The sequence below is a fragment of the Pipra filicauda genome, unplaced genomic scaffold (assembly GCF_003945595.2).
Source record: "Pipra filicauda isolate LSUMZ 115617 unplaced genomic scaffold, ASM394559v2 scaffold204_size1372650_pilon, whole genome shotgun sequence".
NCBI lineage: Eukaryota > Metazoa > Chordata > Aves > Passeriformes > Pipridae > Pipra > Pipra filicauda.
The window spans coordinates 670,620-691,198 of NW_024104315.1; the positions used below are offsets into that span (position 1 = coordinate 670,620).

At 42.0% G+C, this 20,579-nt stretch overlaps 1 long non-coding RNA gene across 1 annotated transcript in view; it reads left to right on the plus strand.

Moving 5' to 3' along the window:
- The first annotated feature begins 3,223 nt into the window (after positions 1–3,223).
- LOC114000002 overlaps positions 3,224–20,579 on the plus strand; it is an 88,175-nt gene continuing 70,819 nt past the window's right edge. Inside the window, exon 1 of the long non-coding RNA XR_005563381.1 lies at positions 3,224–3,294. This is a non-coding gene — a long non-coding RNA (uncharacterized LOC114000002). The remainder of the gene's footprint in view (positions 3,295–20,579) is intronic.

Genomic DNA, 20,579 nt, shown 5'->3' on the forward strand with positions numbered 1-20,579 from the left:
TCCGTTTTTGGCAGAAAGCCCTTGAAAGCAAGTTCACATGAACCAGAGATCTCACTGGCTTGCTCTGAGTGCTCTTCCTTCACTCCCCTTGAGAAGAAGCATATGCAGCAGGGGATGGAGCCTGAAGATGACACAGTATCACATTCCAGGAATGTCACAAGTCTACACCGAGGGAAGGTGTTAAATGTCTTGCTCCAGCTCTGTCACTGCTGGAGCACTTGGTTCATGATTCACACTGTGAGCGTGTAACCGGATCACTAAACCCCCATAAAGGAGCTCTTACAGAGATTCAAAGCTTTGAGGCAGGAATTAGTGTTTGTGTTTTGTTGAACAATGAATTTCTCTGTTGTTTCAAACCCTGGTCCTCTGTCCGTGCACAAAGTGGAACCAAGTCCTACCAACGTGAGCAGGAAGCTGCTCTTGCTGCCTTGATTTCAAGGGGTTTCCTCCTAATCTACCTCCTGGCACACAAGAAGGAATCCAGCTCTACAAATGTACCTTTTCAGCAGACCTTTCATCTGCTAAATCTGACCTTTAACTTCAGTTTTTCCACTTTCTAATATCTCTGTGTTGAATGACAGGTTTATGATTAGGGGACAACAGAAACGTTAGGGGAAATATAAGCTTTGCCTCTAACCTTTGGTATCCTGGTACCAAGAGGCCTTCAGACCTTCAGACATTCTGTGACCCATTTTAGAGGTGAAATCCCATCTAAAATTCTCAATAAACTTTGAATAAGCATTGAGTTTGCAAAAAAATCTTCAAAATGTCTGTGAACCCTGGGATATCTTCCCATCCCTAATTGGGATTCAGTAGTTCCTTCACTGTGAAACGTGTGATAAATGCCAAAGCAGCAAAAGCACGTTCAGCTCAGTGTGAAGTTAAAGGCATGTTTGCCTTTAGACCTGTGAATTTAATATACAAATTCCTAATCCATCCCTATTCTTTCTGCCTTGACATCGTTTGTCTGAGTAAAAAATCAAGAGATTTTATTTTTTTTCCCCCTTTTTTCTCCCCCCATACACTATTAGCTTGTCTGGTGGGAACAAAGGCACAGCTTGTATGTGAAGGGGAAAAAAACAGAAATCTTCTTTTGCTACCCTTAAGTGTGGGTTTTTTAATAACACAGTTTTGAAAGTTCAATGTCAGCAGCATTTAGTCTCGAGATGATCAAGAATTCAAACAATTTGTGACACCTATTTGCATATGTAACAGACAGATTGTCATTTCATCTGTCCCAACAAAGGAAATGAAAGATTTGAACACTAATTTGTATTTTTTATATGCAAGCGAAAAATCTTTTGTGGCGCTCCCATTAACACACAGAAAATGAAGACCTGAAGTTTTTGTAGTCTTTTATTCACCTTTTTTCTTCTTTGTTCAAGTCAAGGAATATTGTGAGAATAAAATGAGAACCTCAAAGGCTGATCTCCAGATACTTCAAGTTTTGTTATCCCTCATTCACCTTGTTAGAGGCAGAGAGAAATAAAGAGAAAGACACAGATTCTCTTGTGTGGACGCCCTTTCTGAAGGAAGAAGACCCCTTTCCTGCAGATGTTTTTCTGGCCATTTATCCTCCTGAAGCAGAATATATGGTCAAAGACAGAGAGTCTTCCCAAAATATTCAGGAACAAAAGGTTACAGAAGGGCCAGGTTCAAACACAGGCTCTGTTAGTGGTGGAAGAGATTTGACCTTGAGTATTCCACATCTCAGGTAAGAAAAACATCAGGTTTTCAGAAACCTCGGGGCATCCAGACAGAGAGAGAGAAAAACCCAAACAACTAAAACACAGGCCTTGCTGATAAAAGTCTCTCTATTCCTTTTTTATATATTTCCCCTGTATTTTAGGACCATGTGCAAAAGTTGGAAATGGGGGTGCACTTCGAAGCTACCACAAAGCAACCATGACCAGTTCCATAAATCTTGCTTACCTTGAAACAAAGAGACATTTAGTTTGAGAAACTATGGGAAAAATGCTTCTCTGCTATTTTGAGCTTGAAAACTCTCCCAACATTGAACTTTCAAAACCGTGTTATTAAAAAAACAATACTTAAGGGTAGCAAAGGAAGATTTCTATTTTTTTTTATGAAAGTGAAAAATCTTTTGCGGTGCTCCCATTAATACGGAGAAAATGAAGACCTGGCCTTGAACACTTCCAGGGATGGGGCAACCTGAACCAGGGCCTCACCACCTGGGAATCATCCACCCCTTTCCCTACTTTTGCCCTTGTTGGATCTCTCATTTGCCAGGGGAAGCTGCTTTCCCCTTGAATCGTGGTGTGATGGGGCACTTGACACTTGTTATCTGTGCCTGACTTTCACCCTTGAAACCTCCAGCCATTAAAGTTATGTGTTACAGGGGGGTCTGTGGAGCCTTTTGGAGATAAGAGTGAGATAAGCTGCTAACTACCCAGCAGATTAATGGTCTGAGCTCTTGGAAAAAACAGCTATTCCGAAATGCCAGCTGATTTGCAGGCAATCTTGGTGCCACTCTTCGTTTTAAAGTATTTAGCAAATTTACTACTTGAGGGCTAAGTGCTTCTAGCAGAGAAAGTTCTTACTGTTTCTTGATACATTTTGCAAACATTTAGGGAAAAGAATTATTTCAGGTTTGTTTGTTTGGGGTTTTTTTGTCTCCTTTTAGGAGCCTGAATAACCCCCCTTTGTGCTGTGAGCAGCCACTCCATAACCCAGCTCTGCTCAAGGAATGCTGCACATGGAGCCAGTTCTGCTCAGTTCCACCAAACCCCTGCAGCTCAACCCTCTGGATTCTCGTCTCTCTTCCCCACTTCCACCTGCACCCCAAGGTGCCTCAGCAGTGGCCACAGCCTTCATTAACTAATGACAAAGGAGACAGTTTTATTTTATTTCCAGAAGGAAAGAACCCCCCAAAACCTTCCCCAGCTTGTTCTCTTGCAGACAAAACTTCCTGAAGTGATGTGGAAACCTGAGAGAGGAAGGGTTCCCGAACCTTTGCTTTTCCTTTGGCTTCAGAAGATAATGATGGAGATAGGAAAGTACCCATTGCTGTAATTGTACAAAGGTGGGGTTTCTAACCATCTGCAGGTGGAAATCTCTGGGGGAAAAGGGAGGATAAACTCTACTTCATCCCACAGCCCCGGTGCACCTCTCAATTAAGGGCAAAAAGGAAGTTCAGCCCTATTAAAAGTTGGGAAAGAGGGTGGATGGTGGGGTTTGGTTTCTTAAATACTTGATTGTTTGCATTTGCAGCCTGGAGTGTTCCTGGAAGGGCAGTGGCTGGGGCTCTCCTGCTGAGAGCAGAAGTGCTGATGGGTGAGTAGCTTGGCTGGGGTTTTGTTTGGTTTTTGGGGGGGCTATTTTAAGAAGACTTTCAGTTCTGGACTGGCAGACGTGGTTGCTGGTGAATTGGAGGCTGTGTTTTGTATTCCTGTGTGCTTTTCATATGCTGTTCTCCAAGTGATTGGGTAACAATTCTGATTCCCCTGAGGTTAAAAACTATGACATTCTCCTTTTTAAGGTAATGAGAGAAAACGTAGCCACAGGAAGCAGCATCCTGGTTATTTTCTCTTGGGATTAATGACCCCAATGACAATAACTGGAAAAGCAAAGCAGGCAGGAATTAAAATTGTATAAGCAATAAAGGCTTAGGTTACCTTTACCTCTGAATTCCTGCCTTCTCTGGAACTCCTTATGTAACATCTCTAAAACTTTCATTGTATGCTCCAAGTTTCGTGGGTAGAATGTTTCCAACCAGAATATGACCCTGTTATGTGAGTTCTGCTCTGCCTTGTACCCTTTGCATGTGTAAGCAAAGTGGAGTATGTTGTTTAACTGAGTCTGAAAATCAGAGATAATATTACCTGACCCAGCTGCCACCAGCATAAAACACTATGGGAAGCATCTACTGAAAAAAATGGGGTGCTTGCTAAAGAGTGTTCACTTTGAATTGTAACAACCTTAAAATAATTGTGTGCGTTGTTCTCTCAGGTGTACGTTTCTATGGACCTAAAGCACTGCAAATCTTGAGGATTTATTTGCATTCCGAGCTGCCTTTAACTCTGCCTGCTCTGCTCGGTGTAGGAAAGGCAGCTTTAGGGCTGTTGGTTTTGCCAGGAGAACTTGCACCCTTGCTTTGTGAGATCAGATTGTTTCCTTCCCCGTGGTGGCTGCGGTTGTGAAGCAGAAATTATTAGAAGGGTTTTTCCCCTCGTGCCTGGGAGAGCTCAGGGGCTGCTCTGATCTTGGAAGGAAATGATGATGCAACAAGACAGGTCCCTGTTGCTCTGAAATGGTGAGCTGGTTGAGGAGCCTCTGGTGAGCACAAGGGTTGGCAACAGAGCTGAGCCTGCAGCAGAGCACTCATGGGTGGTGTCTGTCATGATGGGTCACGGAGGATAAACCAGCTCTGAGCTGTCACAACCTGCCCCAGCCTGGGGTTTGTAGGAAAAGCTGAGCTTTGCTGCCTCCCAGACTAAGCTGCTCCCTGTTTGCTCCAAACTGGGCCTAGATTCGCTCAAAACTCTGAAAAACTCCATCCTTTTTATGCCACTAAATCAAATTTCAATTTGCGAGGAGACCTGACAGCAGCTGAATTTTATCTTGTTTTATATTTGATTTCATCTTAACTTCAAGCTTCTGCTTGCTGCACCATTCAGTTTTGAAAGAACCATCAAATACCTCTTGCAAATAATTCAATAGAGCAGAGCCACATGTGAAAAGATCTCAGCAGACATATTTAACCTTGTGAATCAGATTCATTTCCTACATGTTTAGTGCTTTATGAAAATTCATGTTTTTATCTGCATCTCACAAATTCTTCATTGTATCAAGGCTTTTTTTTTTTTTTCATTGAAAGAAAGCTCAGAAAGCCTGACTGATATTCTAATGAGTTCTTGTGCTGAATGCTGAGCAGCATTAATGGGCAGGCATTCCTTGGAGCTGCTGTTTGACTGGAATGCTGTCAAAATAATAGTGGTTGTTACTCCTGCACCTCCAATTTACTCTCGTTAATGGCGCTTTGGTTGTTTCTGAAATCATCCTTCAAAGATGATTTTAAGTGACATCCGTGTAGGCCTAAAGACCTCAATTGCCTTCTAAATCATATCCACTCATGCTCAGGGATTTAATTAAAATATTTTGAAAGACAGAAAGAGAAGAAAAAAGCTCTGGAAGAGTTAGAAATAAGGGTTGTCCCCAGCCCCAGTTGGCAGCCGTGCTCAGAGACAGGGGACTGCTCATAAATAGGCTGTAATTGCCTTAATGAAGTACATAATCACATGATATTGGGAAAATAGGATGGAGGTGATCTTTAATGGGATGAAAGAGTCTCTGCTGGTTCTAATTACAAGCGACAATTTCCGGGCTCTCGTATCTGTCTTGAAACTTTGAATTTTTGGGTACAGGACTGACATTTGATACCTCTGGGTTTTACTTTTTCATAAAACACACAAGCAGCCTAGTAGGGTTTTACCTCATTTAAACAATCCAAAATTCCATTGCCAAAGCAGATTATTTAGATTTAGAAGGGAAATAAGGGAAAATTAGACAAGTGCTGACTTGATTAGGAATTTGAAGTAGCTCAGACCTTTACTGTCCTATAAATTCAGGTAAAGCATTGACCAGAGTGGGGTTCTTTGTTATTTAAAAGCTATTTAATGGCTATTGAAAAGGAAAACTTAAAAATATGGTTTAGTGGGTGTGGTGGTGTTCAGTAGAAGGCTGGACTTGGTGATCTTGGATGTCTTTTCCAACTTTAATGATTCTTTGAAAGCAAAAGGAGCTCAGATTTAGGACTGGGCTCTTAGTTAACACCTGCTGGGTTAAAAGTAACAAACTCTTGATACTTGTGGCTGTATAAACTCTATTCTTGTGGTGATCAAGCTCAGACTGAATCCCTTCTACTACAGTTGTCCCAAATTGCTGGGAATTTGCATGATTGAGGAGGGAAGAGTTCCTAAGTTATTGTTGCCAGGGGAACTGCCACCTTCCTGCTCACCTGGTGAGAACAAATGTCTCCCTTTGTGCCCAGCAAAGGGAATCTGGGACCACTCCCAGCAGTGGCAGGTTGTGAGAATTCCAAGGGCTGGTTGTGTGAATTCCAGGAATGGGGTAGGATTAATGAAAGGGTTTCCTGAAAGGGAGGTTGCTGGAATATGTTGGCTGCACCTTCCTAGCAGTGATCTGAGCAGGTTTTGTGTCTGTCTAATTATATTTTTTAAACTCCCTGGCGCTATAGATCAGTGTTCATCTGTAAAACATGTCTTTTTTTTTTTCCTTTTTTTTTCCATTTGAGTAGCATTATTCAGTATAAGCCAGCCCAAAGAAATTTATGGTGCTCTCCTGCTTATTTTATAGCTCCTGTCCAGTTGGTTTGAAAATACATCAGGGGTTCTGTTGCAATGTCCACCTTGCATTCACCTCTGATCTTTTCTCTTGCAAAGCTGTCATTTGCTCTGACCCAGTGTATCGACCACTCAACTTGGAGAAGTTCCATGTGTTGATTTAGTGATTCTGGGCAGAGTGAGTTTAGTACCATCTGCCACGAGAGAAATCATGAGATTGTTTCATCTGTAGTTTATTATCATGGAATATCCTGAGCTACGAGAGACTCACAGGGATCATCACTCCAACTCCTGGCCCTGCACAGACACCCCAAATCCCACCCTGTCCCTCAGAGCGTTGTCCAAACCCTCCTGGAGCTCTGGCAGCCTTGGGGCTGTGCCCACTGCCCTGGGGAGCCTGGGCAGTGCCCAAACAGCCTCTGGGGGAAGAACCTTTTCCTGAGATCCAGCCTAAAACCCCTCTGGCACACTTCTAGCCCATGTTCTTCACTTCAAGCCTGTGTTCTCCCTCAAATGTTACATTTACCTTGCTGTGCAGGAATAATGGGAATGGCCTCACTGTGCTTTCAGAAGCAGAGAAGAGAAATTTGAGGTAAACAATAAAATACTTTCTTTCCATATTTAAATGTCACTCCTGAAAGTTATTGGTATTCATCCTTCACCCTATGTGAAGGCAATATCCTTACAAGTTTCCAAGGAAAACACTGATGTTGTATACTGAACTGGATCCACTCTGGAGGGTGTCCCTTTCCTCTGGGAAAGACTTGCCAGCTCCAGCATTCCTTTCCATGTTCTTTTTGCTACTAAGAGAAATTGGTTTAAACTTTAGTGACATGAGAGTTGAACTGTCTCAGCTTGAAGTTCTTAATTTCCCGGTTATGTCTTTGCAAATCTCTGTATTCAGTTAAGTTTTCTTTCCTATCCCTTTACTCGGGTTGGAGTTTTTTGTTTGTTCATTTTGTTTTGAGGTTAAAGACCTTTCATCAGGTTCCTCCTGGTTCCAGTAAATGTAATGGATAGATCCAACAGGCCTAAATGCAGCTTGTCAGGAAGTGACAAAGATCTTCCACCTTGTTGTGGAAATTAGAAACAAAAAAACCCTGAAACCAAAATAACAAACCCCACAACCCCTAAACATTTCCTTCATCCTTTCTTTCCTTAAGGAGACACCTCATTGACATCCCTCTCTGTGTCACAGCATCCACTGGTGGCTGTAGCCTGTAAAAACTCTCTTCTCTCTTATTTGAGAAAGAAATAAGGGAAGAGACAAACCATTTTTCTTTTTTAGTCTCCTCACACTTGCAAGATTTTATCTGCTCCCTTTTTCTTCTCTAATGGTCCTGAGTAGTAAAACTTTCATGATTGTGTTTTTCAGGCACTAACTATTGGTTTAACAGAAGTCCTCACAGGGTATTATATCCCTGAAATATATATTTTAACCCATATCTATATAACATTAATTTTTAAAAAGTTTGGCTGTCTGTCTTATCAGAGAACTGCTTGAAATGAAATAAAAAGAATAAAAGATTCAAGCTTAAGATACAGAACACTTTTTTTTTTTTTGTAGAAAGATGGCACAAAGAAGGATATTAATGTTTGAAGTGATTTTAGCTTTCCTGCACTCTTTGTGTGTCTTTAGCATTCCCTGCTCCCTCTAATCTCCACTGTATCACTCAGCCCTTTGAATCCTTTGTGCTGCACTTTGAGCATCAAAAAGTGCTTTCGATACCCAGAAAAACCTTCACTCTCACACGTTTGCTCTTCAGCAGCACAGTTTTGATACATGGAAAGAGAACAGGAATAAAGAAGTGCAAACAGTGTAAGGAAAGTCAGGAGTGGAGGCAGAAGAAAGGGCTCTAATGAGAAAGACGGTGAAGGTTCTGTGACGGCACCGAGGGGAGATGAAAGTCCCGGCAACGCTGAAATAACGATGTGTTTGTTATTCTGAGGAACTCAGCCAAGCAATGGTCCTGGAGCTCTCCTAGGCCCACCCACAGGGCTTCATTTCCATCTCAACTCCTGCTTAAGGAGGTAAAGGATTTGCTCAGGCTTGAGCAAAGCTATGGAAAGTGTGAATTTTACCTTCTGGGATCTGATGTGAGGCTGAGGAGAACTCTGCATCTAAACTTGACCACAGCCCTGCTCCTTGTCAGGGCTTAGCTGCAGTGACTAGCCATCATTCCAGAGCTGCCTTTGAGTTGCCTTGGTCTGAATCACTGAATGGTTTGGATTGGAAGAGACCTTAAAGATCATCTCATCCACCCCCTGCCATGGCCAGGGACACCTTCCACTGGATGGTTGCTCAACAACCCATCCAAGCTGGCCTTGAGCACTCACTCTGACTCTGTGGTTGCTCTCTAACATAAAGCTGAGCAGTTTTCCCTCCTTTGTTTTATGTAAGGGAGGGACACTCTCATTGTCAGGGCAGCAGCTGGTCTTAGTCTGAACACCTTCCCTTGTAGTTTCTAGTGTAGATCTGTGCTGCTGTACTCTAGGGATTTTTTTCCCCTTGAAATAATGTCCTGAAATAGCTTTGTCATCATTGGAGACTTAATGTTCCAATAACTGTGCACAGTCCAGCTGGGAAAATGTGTCTGACTGCAGCCCCATGTGAGGTGTGAAGCTGAGCAGGTACCTCCAGCCCAGGATAAGGGCTGTGTGAATCATGGAATATCCTGACTTGGAAGGGACCCACAAGGATCATCAGGTCAACTGTTGGCCCTGCACAGACACCCCAACAATCCCACCCTGTCCCTCAGAGCGTTGTCCAAACCCTCCTGGGGCTCTGGAAGCCTTGGGGCTGTGCCCACTGCCCTCGGGAGCCTGGGCAGTGCCAGCCACCCTCTGGGGGAAAAACCTTTTCCTAATATCCCTAAAACCTGACACAGATCCATGCCATCCAGGAGTTTTGCCTCACAACTGAGTGCTCAAACATAAGCACTTTTGTTAATTAATTTAATAACTGAAACACAGCAGGGAGTCTGTCAGTATTTCTACCTCGAAAAGACAAGGCATCTCTTGCAAATAATCTTTTACAAAAGATGGACATGAAATTAAGATCTTAGGAAGCTTTTAGGAACCTAATTATGGGGCACAGTAAAGGTGTATCACCTGGATTATAAAGCTGATCATGCCAGTGCCACAAGAAGAAAATCTGAATTAACTGAGGGAACTATAGTTTTTAATTGCACTTTTTATCACTCAGAAGACTCATTAAAGAAGCCTTACAAAAGTCATAAGCACTGTAAAAACCATTCCAGCAGATTACACTTTTTAAAATTGAAAAAAGGAGCAAGACATCGGGAACAAAAAAAAAAAAAAAAAAGCTAGTGAAGCTTTCTTTTTGTCTGAGCTTGTTATCTGCAGGTAAATTTTTTACTGGCTTCATTTCACTTTTAATTCTTAATCTATATTCCAGCCTAAGTGTAATAGCACAGGGAAAAGAGTGGAGTCATGGAAGATATGTCTGCTGAAAAAAATGCCACTTGGTGGAGTGGGAATTTGTCCATGAACCAAAGGAGCTTCTAAAGCTTTGTATTAAATTTGATGCCAGGTTTCATAATATAGATAAGATAAAATAATGACACTGGGAAGGTGGTGTAATAACACACATACATTAGAGAAAGAGCACAGAAAGCAAAGAGAGCAGAAGAGCTTTTCCTCTTCCAGGAACATGCAATGATCATAAACTGAGAAACTACTTAAAAAAAAGGGTGAGTTTGTTGATTCTCAGAGTCAGGGCGTTCCCTTGAGGAGGATTTCTTGGAGCAGGAAGGTTAGAAGAGCAGATGGGAGTCTCAGCAGGGGAGACAAACGTCACCCCGAAGGTGTTTGGTCGTGTGGCTGCTCCTCTGCCGTGAAGTGCTGAGTCCCTGCAGCTCCTGGTGATTCCAGTGGCAGCTGAAGGCACTTGGTGAGGCTTTCCAAAAATGCTAAGCACCGTTCAAGGTGAGCAGCACGCCTTTAATAGGCTTTGCATTAGGCTGGAAACTCTGGGTGAGCTGCAAAGAGCCTTTCCCTCGAAAAGGTCGTGTGTGGAGCTGAGAGCTCTTCAACGTGTGACACTTGGTGCAACGGGTGTTTGAGCACTTTAATGTCAGGCCCTCAAAGAACACGACTTGTTCTTCTTCCCAAGAGTAGCAAATAGATTGTTCTTGATCATGTCTCATCCTCCCTTTATATATATTGAGCTGTTAGAAGTGCACGATGTAGGTTTTGTAATGAAATTATGCCCAGCAACATCCTCGGAGGTTTGAACAGTGAGGCAGGAATATTATACAGAGTGAATTTATTCTGTCAAGTCAGCCAGGAGTTGCTGCTTTTCCAAGCACTCTGCTGTAATATGAAAGAGGTTTGTAGGTGAGGATTCAATTAGCCAGGGCCTTTCAAAATTTATACAAGGCTTGAAGTCAACCCAAATCCAATTCCTTGGACTTTGTGTGTGTTTTTAGTTGGTTTTACTCACAGTGGCTAAAAATAGAGAGAATTGGGGGTGGTGCTGACAGAGTGCACAAAACCGTTAGCTTGTAAAAACAAACACCTCAATTTGGAGAAGAAAATTTTAGAAGATTATCTAGCACAGGACAAACATGTAATTCTTTTTAATCATAGTATCCTCATGGCATCCTGGAATGGTTTGGGTTGGAAGGGACCTTAAAGACCAACGAGTTCCAACCCTTCTCCATGGGAAGGGACACCTTCCACTAGACCAGGGTGCTCAGAAAAGACTCTGGTTCTCCCATTTATGATGGTTCCTCATGGGGAATATCAACCTGTGGATTAAGCCACTGGAAACCTCTAAGTGTTCTCAGATATTAACAAAAAGTCCTGAAAAACAGGGCACTGTGTATATGTTAATAAAAGCATAATGTGAAAATTGCTTTTATATCCTTACCTGCTGCTCATCAAAATAAGACCCTTCAGGAAAACTATCCTGCTGAAACCTTCAACCTGCTGTAGAAACAGGGATGCTCATGCTGTTTTCCAGCTTCTGACACTCTCTATTCCTTCCCGTTCCTGCTTTTGTTCACAGAACAAAAAGAAAATTGCAAGTTGATTCAGAAAGGGCTGTTTTTAATGTCCATGAGCAACTGTGCATTAATTAACTGCACTGGGATTCCTCTTGGTGCCAGAGAAGACTTTGTATGTGCAAAGAAATGGTTCAAGGAGGAAGGGAGTTAATTCTCTGCATATGTGACTATGTGTTGTGTTGCAGTACTTCCCTCTGTCAACAGTGGGGAAAAAAAATTACTTTAGGAATAAATATTTTCAATGAATATCCATTGGTACCACTTCAGTAAATACAAAAGTGGGGGAGTATGGATTGGGCCTTTATCTTCTGGAAGTTCATACAACAAAGGAATGTCCAGCATTAAAATTTATGAGAAATTAAAAGATAGAGCACTTAAATTCAAGTTTACATCATTAGTACTTAAAGTCTAATTCACACCCATATTTCAATTGAATGGTAATGTTTTTATATTTTTATTTATAGTGGTACAAAGAGATCCCACAGGATTTTCTAGAAATAGTCTTGAGCATTGATTCTCTGTAAGTGATATCAGTTATTAGATGATCACAAAGGTATATTATATCTATTTTTTGGATACTGTTTTTTCTACCCAGTGAGTCCTTCCTCTCTGTGCTCAGTATTCCAGTGTGCCTGAAACAAAGCAGCAAACAGTTCCAAAAGTTTGCTCTTTCTGCACAAAGAAAAGGCAAAGGGCTACATATTTCAAAGGCAACTTCCCTACTTAGCAATGTGGGAATATGTAGAAAAATGTTTGAAACTGTAGCTCAAGGCAATGAGGAGCAGGACTTCAGTCTGCATGAAATCCCTTCTGAGTGTCAGGCTGCGGACTTAAGACGTGTTTTCATTTTGGGCTCTCAAATATGCAAAATAACCATGTTAGGGAGGAAAATAATGATGAATAAACTGAAATTAATTTATTGGAACATTAAACCTTTGAGCTGTCAAAGCTGGCTAAGGTGAAATGCTTGCTGTTGGTTTCTGTACCTATAAGCACACACCTGTAGGACAAAAATATTTGAGCTCTAGAAAATAATATTCAAAGTAGACAAGTAGCCAGAAAACTCCAGTGCAGAGTATAAATTAAGAATATGTTAAAAGCTGAACATATGAGGGGTAGATCAAGAAGTAAATTTTATTTATGGTCTACCAGATGCTAATTAATTCTAATTTTCCCATTATCCATTGCCCCCTCAAAACAGATACTCAGGATACTTTGTGGCTCGAAGTGTATCTTGTTGGTGCAGTATTTTAGAGGAGTTTCCAAAATTTGGGCTGAGGAGGCTGGTTGTGATTTGCAGCACTTTTATGTGTTGCTAACAAAGGGATCTTTCTCATTCTGGTGTGGAATATAACAGATATTACGTTGAGATGAATTGTTTTTAACCCAGTGTAGTCCTTAGTGAACAAAACTGAATGTATTGATTGTGCACCTGAAATTGGTGTGTTTTAAATTAATAAATGGTTTCCTGCTCTGTGCTGTCCTTACACTCTGCTCTTTGTGTCCTGAGAAGGCATTTTTCCAATGCTGAAAATTCCCTGCCTATGAGGGTCTATGTTGTTATCCCAGGCCTTGAAGTACCTTAATTTCTACTTCTGATTAAACAGGAGGAAAAAAGCATTGCACTATTGGTGTCTTAAGTACAGATAAGCTGGAGATGTTTTAGGACAACGTAATTATTAGTTGACAGTGTATTTTATCAGGCTTGTCTAAGCTGGTTTTGAGGGTGAATCTCACTGTTCTAAAGCAGGATCACATTTCTATAGGATGGGCTTAAATACCTGAATGACTTTTTAGATCATAAAGTCATTTAGGTTGGAAAAGCCCTCCAAGATCATCGAGCCCAGCCATTAACCAGCAGTGCCAAACTCAGCACCAAACCACGTCCCAAAGCACCACATCTGCACGTGCTTTGATCCCTTCCAGGGATGGTGATTCCATCACTGTTCCAGTGCCTGACCACCCTTACAGTGAATAAATTGTTCCTAATATCCCATTTAAACCTCCCCTGGTGCCACTGGAGGCTGTTTCCTCTTGTCCTGTTGCTTGTTGTCTGGAATGCTTTGGTTGGGAATGTAGAACATTTTCCTTGCACACTTGCAGGTCCCTAAATTCAGATGCTCCCATTTCTTCAGGAACACGTAAAAAAAAAAAAGACTTTGCGGCTTTTTCAATCCCTTGACCAGATGCATTGTGCTCCTGTGCAGTCTGTTTTCCCCAGGAGGTTATATTTAGCTGATGGTAGACTGTTTGTTCTGAAGGGTTTTTTCTTTCTACCCTCCTTGTTGTGTGGGCTCGTGGTACGAGATCGAACACGACTGTTCTATAGTGGTTTAACAAGTTACCACTCGCCAGCTGAGCTTCTCTCCCTGATTTTTGCAAGTGCTGGGAGCTTTACCTCACTGAGCAATAAATGCATTCACCCAGAACAGCCATGGCCATGCCAAAGTGAATGTGTTTCACCTCCCAGTTGCACTGGGCAAGTACTGGGTGTGTGATTAGGAAAGGCAGCTCAGCGGGCAGAGAATTGTGCTGAATCCTGTGCCTTTCACAGACTGTAGTCAATTGAATTTTTATTATTTTTTTTTTTTTGGGGGGAGGGGGTGTTTTCTTTTTATAAATTAGCATTTTTTTCTGAATTAATTCTGAATCTGGAGCGCTGAGAAATCCAGATGCAGTTGCTCATGGAATGTAGGCAGCTGGCATCTGGGCTCTGCCACCAACAGCTCTGTTCCATATGGCCCAGCTTTAACAGCAGAGAATTTTAACAAGTGAAGAGAACAAACAATCCATCAAGCCTAAGTACTGATCATTTCTTATTTTTTAAGGCAAGCAATTTGTACAGCATCAAGACACATTGTTGTTCACAGGGACTTCTCTTCAGGAGCATTTCTTCCAGCTCAAATTACAGGACAAACACCACTATGATTTTCTTTGCAAAACATTCCAAGTTTTGCCAGAGCAACAAGTTTGGGTTTTATCTCCAACCTTCCTTCAAGAGCTAATGTGTCACAAATAGATCACACAGAAGAGAAAGGCCTAAGTAAAATTTAGAGATTACTATTATTTCCTATCCCATTATAATAAAAATAGTGGGTGTGAAGTGAAACATCCAGCAAAACTATCAAGACTCTAGAATTTGTTACAGATAAAACACTACAGGTAATTTTTTTTCTCCTCTGCCCCAGTGGAGGGACATTAAAATGAACACAAAGACATAAAAAAACCCAAGCAAACAAACAAAACCAACAAAAAAACCCCAACCGTAGCAAAAATCCCAAGCCCAAACCTGTGAAAGTTCTTGATTTTCTATTTTGTTTTTCTTTTAACCCTCCTTAAGCCAAAAGAACAAATTTATTTGTAAAGTTGGAATTAATGGTATTAAATATAAAAAGTCCAGTCACTACTTGTACCTGTGAGCTGTCATTGCTTGACTGATCACTCTTCTATCTGTTTTTTTTTTTTTTTTAAAGAAACAGGTATTTTAGGCATTTTTGAATCCCTATAGAACTGTTTGTTATCTTAACTAATAAGGATACAAACTGTTTAATGCAAATATGTCCTAAGCTGCCAGATGGAAAGCATAGTTTGAAGTTCTCAAATGAAGCAGCATCTCTTCAACAGCAATATCACAAAGGAAGTGTTCTTTTACAAGAGAATATATTTTCTATAATTTACAATAACTGAGTAACGATGTGGTAAGGATGCAATTAGATCTAATTTGCTTATGTAAGTGAGCTGAATAAAAAAGATCAATATTCAGTCTACACCTAGTGTGAAAAACAATTAGTTTAATTGACAAAAAACCTTCTACTTCAGCTAATTACATAAAAATGACCTAATACTCATGAAAATCAGGATTATTAATAGTACACGAATATTTTTAATTACATAAATTATCTTTACCTGTTAACTGGTGTTTTCTCTGTAAACGTAGGGATTTAATTTTTTAGGAAAATTCCAATTATCCTTGCTTTCAAAAAAAGTTCTATATGGCTTCTAAATTACAAATGAAGCCATTTCTGTCAGACTGAGATGCTGTGGAAAGAGTGGAGCATCAAAATTTGCTGTTCTGACTGTCCAACTAATTATTAATCCAGGAACAAAACCAAGCAAATCTGATGTCACAATGATGCTTGATGTGGATGACATGGATACAGATGTAGAGTTTGGATTCTCCACACATCATTTCACAGTTTTCCCAGAGCAGACAGTGATGGGAAGGGGGACAGAGCTCCTTCACAGAGCACAAAAACTGGGTTTCTGTTCTGAATTATCTCTGAGGGAAAGTCTTGCTCCCTCCTCAGTCATGGAGAGGAGACACCTTAATTTGTAATTTTTATCTATAATTAGGCTGTGCTGGACTCCCCATAATGTGATGGAATGTGGGGACTGCAGCTCTAAATTATTTTCTAATTTAAAGTTAAGTGCCACATGTTGAGTGGCTACATTTTGTCTTGATGATGTGTGAGTGCAACCTTGCACCTCCTCAGTGACAGGGGACAAGTATCAAGGCAATGCCATCTTTAGACTCCTTGGCCTGTCATTCCCAAGGGAAAAAGCTCCCAGCCCATCTCTTCCCTCTTATAAGGGGTGTTGTATGAACTCCTTATCCAGAGGTGCTGCTTCAGGGTGGTCTCCAGGCTGCACTGGGCTGCTGGAGCTCACCCACATCCCTTTGGAAGGGAGGTGCTGCCATGGAGCTTCCCAAGTTGTTGGAGCAGAGATTTCCTGACCAAGTCCTTCTCCCAGCTCAGCTGATTGACAGTTTTCTAGTACATGGAAGGAGTCCTCATGGAATCACAGAATGGTTTGGGTAGAAGGGACCTTCAGACCATCCAGTGCCACCCCCTGCAATGGGCAGGGACACCTTCCACCAGCCCAGGTTGCTCCAAGCCCCATCCAACGTGGCCTTGGATACTTTCAGGGATCCAGAGGCAGCCACTGCCCCTGGGCAACCTGTGCCAGGGCTCCATGGCTTCTGGTGACATGGAATAATTTTCTGGAGACCCCAGTGGAGAGGGTGGGTTTTGCAGCCCCCATGAACAGCTCAGAAACCAATGAACTGGTCACAGCAACCCCCCAGTGCCACGAGGGAAGGTTAGGGCAAACCTGACTGTGCTGTTCCATCCCTTTTCCTTCCTCATCACTTCCCATGGCCATGAGGTGAGCAGGGAGCACCCCTCTGAAGGCAGAGGAAATGAAAGGTGGTGGCACTTGGGGACTGTTCCTCTGCTCTCAGGGCAGATCTGTTGTTGCTCACACTGTTCTCCCCCGTGTGTCAGTGCTCAGGGCACAGTTTGGGTTAGGAAGTGCTGCAGTTCTCAGGGGCAGGGTAGGTGAGGGTTTAACCTTTTATAGGAGCCATTCATCAGTCCAAGGAGAATTGGAAAACTTAGTGCTGCTCTAAGGGCTTCACAGTCCCTACTAAATGTCACTGCTGTGAGCAATGGATGTGGTGAGAGGGGTGAAGTTTGGGGGGGATTGATTAAATCTCTGTGTAGAAACACTGCTCTCAGTGACCCTCGGGGCTGAGACTTTCCTTGGGATGTAAAGGGGCTGGGATTAAGTCCCAGTCTCTAACTCTCCCTTTACCTTCCAGTTTCATGGGCATATTCTACATGTTTCAGGAAATGATGCAAATATAGGACAGTGCAATTTTTGGGGGTCATTTTACAGATATATACACATATTTCCAGAAGTGCTCAGATCTTGACACCTATAGATACAGGAAAACAGGAATATACCTTAAATTTATTTACATTTTTACAGCCCCTCCTCTTCCCATTTCCTAAGTATATGCAATCTAACTTTTGAATAGGAGACTTCATAAAACCCTTCCCAAACTACCATCACTCAATGATCCATAATGTGCTGCTCCACATGGAGTTCAGGACTCAAAACTCTCCCAATCTTGCAATCCAAGAGTGTACTTTTTTCTTTTCTTTTTTTTTCTTTTATTGTATATACAGGTCTGAGTGCAGTTAATAGATTTTTACCCTGTAGACAACAAAATCCTCTGCAGAACAGTTGGTATTTTCTGGCTTTCAGCACTGTATGGTAATGTAAATGTCAGGACAGCAGAAGGTAATAATTATGAAATCATATTTTGCTGCTTTAAAGAACTAAAAGGTTTCTAAAAAGTAAATAAAACTTGTCTTTTACATTGCAAGCTCTCTCAGCCAGTGACTCTATTTTTGTATGTTTGTGGACAGTATTTAGTGCTGTCTGAATGCAAATGGTATTTATTAGAATAATAAAAGCTGTTTTCCTAGTTCTCATCTCAGAAAAGCTTATAGAGTTCACTGCCTACAGCATTTCAGCTTCTTAGTAGGACAAAAGAGGCAGCCTTTGATGCAATGTCTGTCTCATCTTCCTTAGAATAGAAACATCATAGAATCCCAGACTGGTTTGACTTGGAAGGGACCTTAAAGCCCATCCTGTGCCACCTCCCTACCATGGGCAGGGACACCTTCCACTAGCCCAGGTTGCTCCAACCTGGCCTTGGACACCCCCAGGGATGGGGCAGCCACAGCTTCCCTGGGCAACCTGTGCCAGGGCCTCCCCACCCTCACAGGGAAGAATTTCTTCCTAATATATAACCTAACCCTATGTGCCCAATACCTAAATATTAGATAAATATGTAAAATATAAATATCTATGTAAAATATGATACCATTTCAGTTAAAACACTCTTTATTCCAGAAGATGGGCTGAGCCAGTTGTTTAATCTCACCTCCGTCTTGCAGTAGAGGGAATGTTGTTTACACCCTTTTCACCTTGTATTAAAGGCCAGCAGCAGTACTCACAGGTGTAAGTCTCCCCAAAAAGTACGGAACTAGTAATTCTCCAATATTTTGAGCTTGTTTGTCTTGTAAGTTTAGACCGAGAAATACAGGTAGAAATTTCAGATGGATTGTAAGAGGTTGCAGAAATCAGGTAAGTTTAAGTCCTGTCTTGTATTTTATCTGCTGGAGTCACTGCCCATCATTCTCTCTGCCAAACAAATGAGAAAACCTGGGAATCAGAGCTATCCCTGGGAATCAGAGCTATCCCTGCAGAGTTCTGTGGAGTCTGGGTTGGAGCAGAAACTGGTATCACCATTCACTCATGTTCTTGTCATCATAGAGCACTGAAAGGGTCTTTACTGACACTTCTGCTCCTCACTCTTCCTCTTTATCAGCTAAAACTGTTTTACTTAATGCAACCCAGCTCTTCTACATAACACATCATTAGTATGCAGGGGAGATTTGGAGCATATTCCCACAAATTAGAGGAATGTGTTAAGCATGAATCCCCACAGTGCCCAAGAGCCTTTTCCAGCAGCTCCAGTGCCAACGTGAGCTCTGTTCCATTTTCTGCAGGGGTGTTCCTCGGAGAGGAGAGAGAGTTATGGGCTGTCAAAAAGTCTTGATGTGTTTCTAACCACGAGTTTCACACTTGGAAGAACAGAGTGAGGTGTTTGCAGGGAATGCTGTGACCTTGGGTTGGGATAGAGGGGTGCATGCAAAAATATGATGGTCAGACCCTCATGTTCTGCAGACTAGTTACCATAAGAGGAATAAAACAATGCCAGAGATGCCTCACCAATATTAAGCATGTTATCTACTACTCAGCAAGCTGGGGGACCATTCCAGGCATGCTGTTTAATTCCTCCTCCTGGTTATGGCAAATATTTTCCCCATACCTGCCAATCTCACAAATATTTACATCCTTTGAAGTCTATTTGAGTCACCCCCCTGTCAGTCTCTCGTGGAGCTGTGACCTGCTGCACTCCAGTGCCGGGCTGTCTCTGGGGAGCCTGCGTTTGGCTGATGAATCCAAACAGTTGTTCAGCTTCTCTGCAGGCTCCAGACTGAAAATTCACAGCTTCTCCTCCTCCCCCTGGGACTGTAAAGCTCTTTGTTTCTGCTTCATTTGGAGCCAGGCAGGGATTTGTGGGTTAAAACCTGTGCTCTGTGGATTTCTTGAAGCTAAACACGTGCCCAGTTGCTGGGGCAGAGGTTTGGGTCTTACTTTTCCAAAGATGCCTGCTAGAAATTGGAATGTAGGTGCCAGTAATATCTACTCTATAACCATTGCTAATTCTGTTTGTTTGATTCCTCAATGTCTGCATCTCCTAAACACCTTTAACTGCCTGATCCAAGAACTCTTTGTGTCACTGGAAGCAGACCAGATTGTGCTGGTGGGAAGACAAGAGACACTCCAAATGTGTAACCTCTACAACTGCCTGACAGGAGGTTGTAGCCAGGTGGGTTGTTGGTCTCTTCTCCCTGGTAAAAAGTGACAGGATGAGAGAAAATGGTCTAAAGTTGTGCCAGGGGAGGTTCAGATTGGATATTTGGAAACAGTCCTTCATGGAAAGGATTGTAAAGCGTTGGCACAGGCTGCCCAGGGCAATGGTGGAGTCACCATTCCTGGAAGTGTTCAAAAAATGTGTGGATGTGGCACTGAGGATGTGGTTTGGTGGTGAACATGGTGGTGGTGCTGGGTTGACAGCTGGACTCAGTAATCTTAGAGGTCTTTTCCAACCTGAATGATTCTTTGAGTGTCTGGTTCCAAATTTTGCCTCCCTCGTGCCATCTAAGGGCAGGAATGGGCAGCAGTGGGTTGTTGGTGTTCCTTGGGTGTGACTGGAGGAGCTGTGCCTTGAACAAGAACAGTCATTGATCACTGGTGATCACTAAAAATACCATAAAGCTCTTCACAAGCACTACATCCATGGCTTATCCAAATTCTGAGCCAGGGATACTCTGGTTATCTCTAAAGCATGGAAATAAATTCCCTTGGTGGTTTAAAAAGTCAAAGTCTTCATGTGTCTCATAGCAAAGGAGTTTCTGAAACTTGGCATTTGGATTCAAGGCCAGGGATGAACCTCTGCAAATGCTCTGGGCAGTGAAATCTGCTTTAGTCCTCTCTCTACATCTTCAAGTGGCATAAAACTGTAACATATTTAAAGGAGCCATTAACCCCCAGGGTTTGAACCTCTCAAAATAATGCTGTGCACAAAACCACTTTAAAATGTAAACCAGGCTGAATTCAGAGGCAAAAATAATATCTTCAGTTATTGAGGTGAAAATATTAACAAAAAGACTTTGACCAAGGACAGAAAAAGTATCTCTCCACATAGAGTTGAAGGTTTTCTGAAAAAAAAAGTGTGTGTGTGGGGAAAAAACCTGTATGTCTATGAGTTGGAGGTGGCCTCTAAAATACTTTTACAGCTTGC